Raw genomic sequence first — 6,662 nt, 5'->3', positions numbered from 1 at the left:
AAATACAAAATAGCTATTTAATTTTTTCTTTACCCGAAAACAAGAACTGAGAAAAGAAAGATCCCTACCCCATACCCCAAAAATATATAATTCAAATATATCTAAATTTAATAACATCCAAACCAAGACCTAATTAGATTAATTATGCACTAAATTGAAATACTTTAAGAAACTGAAAAGTGCTACAAAGTCATATTACAAGTGATTTGTGAGGCATCTGGAAATAACTAGCATACACAGAAAACTAACAAAAGAAAAATGCACTATTTTGCAGGAGTAATAAAATGATGTAGAACCTTTTCCTCATTAAAAAAAAACAACAAACAAAATGAATATTTTGTACATAAAAGGAGCAAAGCATCAAGATTACAGGATTGAAAAATAAAAAAATATCAGAGAAAATCGCAAACATTAAATAATATGTACAAAATATATATATAAAATCACAAGTCAAAAGCAAGGAGGAGTCACTGTGGTTCAGTGAGTATAAGGCATTGGCCAAGAAATTTCAACTGGATTTTCCGACATAGTTCCCACACGTTAGTAGTGTAGGACATGGCAAGGGATAATTGGGTATAAGCCCGGAATTGAAACTACCCCCACTGCGTTTACTTTAAAGAACCCTTGACAATTGAATTATCTGACTCAATGACAGACCTTCTGATCCAATGTGCGTGTGTTAACCATTCGGCCCTCCTGGGTTCCCTTTAAACAACCCTTGACAGTTGAAATATTTGATATAAGAGTAGGTTGTAGGGCAGAATCACCATAATAACACAGAAAAGTAGGATTTTAAACCCTATTTCATTTCATAAGCAAGGGAAAGTCACCTTAATGTAGGTCAAGGTTTTTTGTAATTCTGGGTATATTTGATCTACATTTGGTTTCTAGATTATGCCTATTAAATACTTTATAATTTCCGACCAAATTCTAAGTGATTAATATGTCACTTTACATTCTATATTATACATAAATTTCTGTAGAGAATTAAAATCTAATTGTGTTTGGGAAGAATATTTAACAGTAAAAACAAAAAATAAATATTCAAAAATTGGGTCAAATGCATTTTTTTCCAGAATTATAAAATATATTGGTGCTTGGGATCTCTTGTTGTTATCATACATCAAATAATCTTCCAGCCTAAAAAATAAAAAGTAGGCAATAAGAATACTTTCTTACTATTTATGGTTCACAATGTTTAAATAAACAATTTATTTTGCCACATCAAGACTGAGTCTCTATTTTGTTTCATCTTTGGGTAACACTTATTGTGTCTTGTCCAGTAACAGACCCAGGCAGATTAATATATTTTATTTCCATCGACAACAAATTGGATATTACCTATTAAAATCTATTTGAAAAGTAAAATATTGTCCATCATTTTTATACTGCTATTTACTGTAAAAATACACATAGGGTCTATCACAACTTGAAGAAAATCAATGGATGTGATTGTCAAAAATCAAGAATGCCACGACTTGAATAGGAGAGTCCTAGGCATTGCCCCAAGAAGAATAACTAGATTACCAAGCAAGTGTATAGAACTAGTTGATGATAAAAAATACAAATATGTATGGTACTTACATTTTACCTGATTATCAAGCTCTGGTGAGAAAAAGTTTCCATAATATGAATAGCCATTTCCAACTGTCTTGATCTTTCTGATGTAGTTAACTGAGAAAAAAAACATACTATGTATTAGTTGACTTAAATTGACTGGTAATGTGTTGGTTTGCTTTGTCACAGACGAAACAAAATGAAAAAAATGAAATGGGGTTCGGCATCCTACTGTTCAGCTCCGACTGGGCTAATGAGGTTGGGCATATGCCATACAGTGTGCTATGAGAGAAATTTTGCCGGGTACCGTGACCCAAAGTCCTACTCTTGTATCAAATTCTAACTGCCAGGGTATCTTTTACATGCACGCCAATGTGTACACGGGACCACGTTTTTTGGTTCAATCTGAATGACAAGACAGCTGTCCTTGTAAGGCCCTCCGTTCTGCATTGTCTTACTGCAAACCCGCGACCTTAAAATATGCGAACTAGTGTCTAACCCACTTGGTCACCGTGGGTCCCCACAGATGAGATAGTCATATCTACATGTATCTGGACATAAGTAAGATTCTGTCTGTGCACATACATGTACGTTCACAGTTTTACTATACTAAACTGAATTTTAATTTTCAAAATATTAAAATGAAATCGAGGTTTATGTCACATCAGCTCCAACCGGGCTATATTGTGCCAAACACATTATGGTGAGATTCCAAAATACCACAACAACAATCTTTTCTATTAGAATTGAACACTCACCCTCAAAAAACACCTATGAGAAATCATAGGTGCTCAAATCACTATTTCTTCAGCTCTTTCTTTTCCCATATTTGGGTTTTTTGACTTATTTTATTATATGATCTTTGATTTGCTATGGCATCTAATATGGAAACTGAAAAATTGGAATATGTGACATGTAATTAACTGTTTAAGATACCTTACCATATACAAACTGTGTGATATCTAAAACCATTTGAATCCCGAATATCTTACCCAAGCCGTGAAAATCTGTTTTAATAACCCTTGTTTGTCATGTGACTGGACTGTCACAGTAATTAGAAGAGAGCCATGTGGCTTAGTGTGTAAGGCACTGGCTTGCTACCCGGGAGGTTGCGGGTTCGCTCCCAGTGTTGACCAAGAAAGCTCATTTGGATTTTTCAGCATGGATTCTCTGTCTAGTCGTCATGGTGGCTAAGTGGGTAAGACGCTGGCTTGCTAGCCTGGAGGTCGGTTGTTCGATCCCTGCATTGGCCGAGAAAGTTCACCCAGATTTTCCGGCGTGGTTTCCTCTTGTTAGTGATGCAGGACGGAGGGCCTGACAAGGACAGCTGTCTAGTCATTCAGATTGAACAAAAAAACGTGGTCCCGTGTACACATTGGCGTGCATGTAAAAGATCCCCTGGCAGTTAGAATTTGATACAAGAGAAGGCCTTAAGGTCACGGTACCAGACAAAATTTCTCTCGTAGCACACTGTATGGCATATGCCCAACTTCATTAGCCCAGTCCTCTGTACTGCATTGTCTTACTGAAAACCCGCGACCTTAAAATATGCGAGCCAGTGTCTAACCCACTTGGCCACCGTGGTCCACCACAGATGAGACAGTCATATCTACATGTATCTGGACATAAGATTCTGTTTGTGCACATACATGTACGTGTACAAATTTACTATACTAAACTGAATTTTAAATTTCAAAACAATAAAATGAAATGGAGGTTTATGTCACATCAGTTCCAACCGGGCTATATTGTGCCAAACACATTATGGTGAGATTCTAAAATACCATAACAACAATCTTTTCTATTAGAATTGAACACTCACCCTCCAAAAACACCTATGAGAAAGCATAGGTGCTCAAATCACCATTTCTTCAGCTCTTTCTTTTTCCATATTTGGGTTTTTTGACTTATTCTATTATATGATCTTTGATTTGCTATGGCATCTAATATTGAAACTGAAAAATATGAATATGTGACATGTAATAAACTGTTTAAGATACCTTACCATATACAAACTGTGTGATATCTAAAACCATTTGAATCCCGAAGATCTTACCCAAGCCGTGAAAATCTGTTTTAATAACCCTTGTTTGTCATGTGACTGGACTGTCACAGTAATTAGAAGAGAGCCATGTGGCTAAGTGTGTAAGGCACTGGCTTGGTACCCGGGAGGTTGCGGGTTTGCTCCCAGTGTTGACCGAGAAAGCTCATTTGGATTTTTCAGCATGGATTCCCTGCCTAGTCGTCAAGGTGGCTAAGTGGGTAAGACGCTGGCTCGCTAGCCTGGAGGTCAGGTGTTCGATCCCTGCATTGGCCGAGAAAGTTCACCCAGATTTTCCGGCGTGGTTCCCCCCTTGTCAGTGATGCAGGACGGAGGGCCTGACAAGGACAGCTGTCTAGTCATTCGGATGATACGAAAAAGCGAGATCCCGTGTACACGTTGGCGTGCACGTAACAGATCCCTTGACAGTTGGAATTCGATACACCACAGTGCCGCTGTCCGGGTAAAATTTCCCTCATAGCACACTGTGTGGTGTATGCCTGTCTTCATTAGCCCAGTTCAGAGCAAAACAGTAGGACGTTAAACCCCATTTCATTTCATTTCTAGTCGTTTCAATGGAACACAAAACCTGAGGTCCCATTGGCGTGCATTTAAGCCGATAGTATGGTAGTTGGAATTTGTTGGCTGTAGCACCCGTGTCACAGTTCGACTGCTAGTTTGTGAATGAGTGGTGATTGGCTAATGAATTCTAAAATCAGATGAATGCTTCGGCGAAGCGGACACACCACTCAAATACAATTCGGCCAAATATATCAAACATGTTTGATTCAGGCGTATGTCAGTGGATAAACTAGGTGAAGTTTAGCGCCAATTGATTCAGCCGAATCCTTTGGCTAGTTTATCCAGCACTGACGATTTAAGTTTGTACTTTCTTTATATGCAAATATCACATTTGAAAAGAGGCTGTAGGCCTACTTTCTTTATATGCAAATATCTTATTTGAAATAGGCCATTATTATGTGATTCCCCACTTGAATGTGACTAGGAATAGGGTCGCCTGTCCAGCCTTGTGGGTTTTCTCCGGGTCCTCCGGTTTCCTCCCTTTGCTAAATACCCCTAGGGTGTATTCGAAACAGTGTTCCGGTGCAGAGAACGGACGGAGAATGGGTTCTTGTCGGACTTGAGCAGTCTGGAATGCGTTCACGAACACGTTCCCGTTCTCAAATCCCACACTACCTCATAGCTGGTGTGAGGGAGAACAAACATGGTCGACGCATCGATAACTGCTGAGAAAACAGCATCATGGGTGCATTTATTAATTTAAAAGTTTAATACCGTTCAAAAATTGGATGTAGTATGTGGCCAGTATAACATCAAGTAAGTTAGGTTGCCAGGCAACGAAACATGTGCCCATAGCAGTTTAATCGTTTGCGCAGTCAACAGGGATTGTCGCGTATTCATTCTTTAGTAGGTAATGTGGGCATTTACAAGAAAATTTCATACAAGATTATAATTTTCGTCGTTTGTGGGTTTACAAAGGTTCTACAAACTGAAACAAGGGCCTTAATTGTTGAAATTTGACAGATTTTTTTGTTTTGTGTTTTACTAATTTAAATAATGCATACAAATTTCATACAAATCGGATGATAATTTTGTTGTTCGCGCGTTCACAAGTTTCGAAAAAGTGAAACAAGGGCCACAACTCTAGACATAATTCACGGAAATCGCAGAAATTTAATAGACGTCTTCGTTTCACTAATTTAAAAGATGCAAATGAATTTCACAAAGTGAAACAAGGGCCATAACTCCAGAAGAAACGGAAATTATTGAAATTAAATAGGATTCATCTCATTAAAATAAACAACATATCAATTTCAAAATAATCAGGTCTGTAGATGACGGACAAACCTACGGACGAGGGCGATGACAATATGCGACCACATTTCCATGTGGGCGTATCAAAAGGTGATGTAATCGTCATCCAAAGAATTGAAAAGAAGTAAAATGGAGTCATAATTTATCAAAATTATGCTTACTGTCTCAGTCTTGGTAGATTTTAAACGGATTTCTTCGATTATGAACAAACTACTTAACTTTGGTTATTATAAACTTACCTGTGTGTTTGTAATGAACTCCCGTTCGATAAAATCCATTGCACAACTAATTATCACAACGATGAAAACAAGTTCTCTCTTGAAAAATTGAAATATCACAAACTTTTCCCAGAGAAAAATACCAATATGGAAGATGGTTACGTCACTCTGCGGAAGATATCATTTCGTATTAGGGGTGACAGCATTGGAAATTCAAGTACAATTACGACAAGAATCCATGACCACTCGGACCAAAGACCACTCGGTTCAAGACCAGTCGGACCAACTGATAGACCACTCAGCCCAAACAAATAGACTACTCGGACCATACAAAAAGACTATTCAGACCCAACAGAAAGACGACTCGGACCAATAATAAAGTGTGTTTTAATAAATTGATAATTGCGTTTGTTTTAATATGATTACTCGAACCAATAATAAAGTGTTATTTTAAAAAATTGATAATTGTGTTTATTTTAATATGACTACTCGAACCAATAATAAAGTGTTATTTGAATAAATTGCTAATTGTGTGTGTTTTAATATGACTACTCGAACTAATAATAACGTGTTGTTTGAATAAATTGATAATTGTATTCCAAATCGCAAAATATCGAGAACCACACTTGTAGTCACGTTTAAAAAGGGGCATATAAACGTCCGGTCTTCGTATTATTATGTGCTCTTTATATTAACGCATCAAAGGCGGATAACTTGAAAACGTGTCTCCCCCCCCCCCACATACATGTATATAGTAACCCAGGGGTTAGTGGGGTAGAACGGAATGAAACCACTGGGGATACCGCGAATGTGGAAAAAGTAAAATTAGGCTATCAGACAAGAACAGTATACATGTATATGTAGAAACTGTCAAAAGTCTGGACATACCGAGTCTCATTGCAAGAGTAAATAAGAAAAATTAGATTGATATTTTTTTTGGCACCATTATTAATTAATTTTAAAACTAATCGTTGATTTATTTTCCGTACACAAAATAACTAAACAACTCC

General features: G+C 37.3%; 1 long non-coding RNA gene across 1 annotated transcript; it reads right to left on the bottom strand.

Annotated features, from left to right (window-relative positions):
- LOC130013515 (uncharacterized) lies at nucleotides 1-5,833 on the bottom strand. The gene is made up of 5 exons (XR_008788682.1): nucleotides 5,674-5,833; nucleotides 3,380-3,512; nucleotides 2,316-2,448; nucleotides 1,585-1,674; nucleotides 1-1,140 (listed from the first exon to the last, which is right to left on the bottom strand). It is a non-coding gene; the product is annotated as an uncharacterized LOC130013515 (long non-coding RNA).
- Between the last annotated feature and the right edge of the window lie 829 nt (nucleotides 5,834-6,662).

The sequence above is a fragment of the Patella vulgata genome, chromosome 1, assembly GCF_932274485.2.
Source record: "Patella vulgata chromosome 1, xgPatVulg1.2, whole genome shotgun sequence".
NCBI lineage: Eukaryota > Metazoa > Mollusca > Gastropoda > Patellidae > Patella > Patella vulgata.
This window is presented reverse-complemented; position numbering and strand designations above follow the sequence as displayed.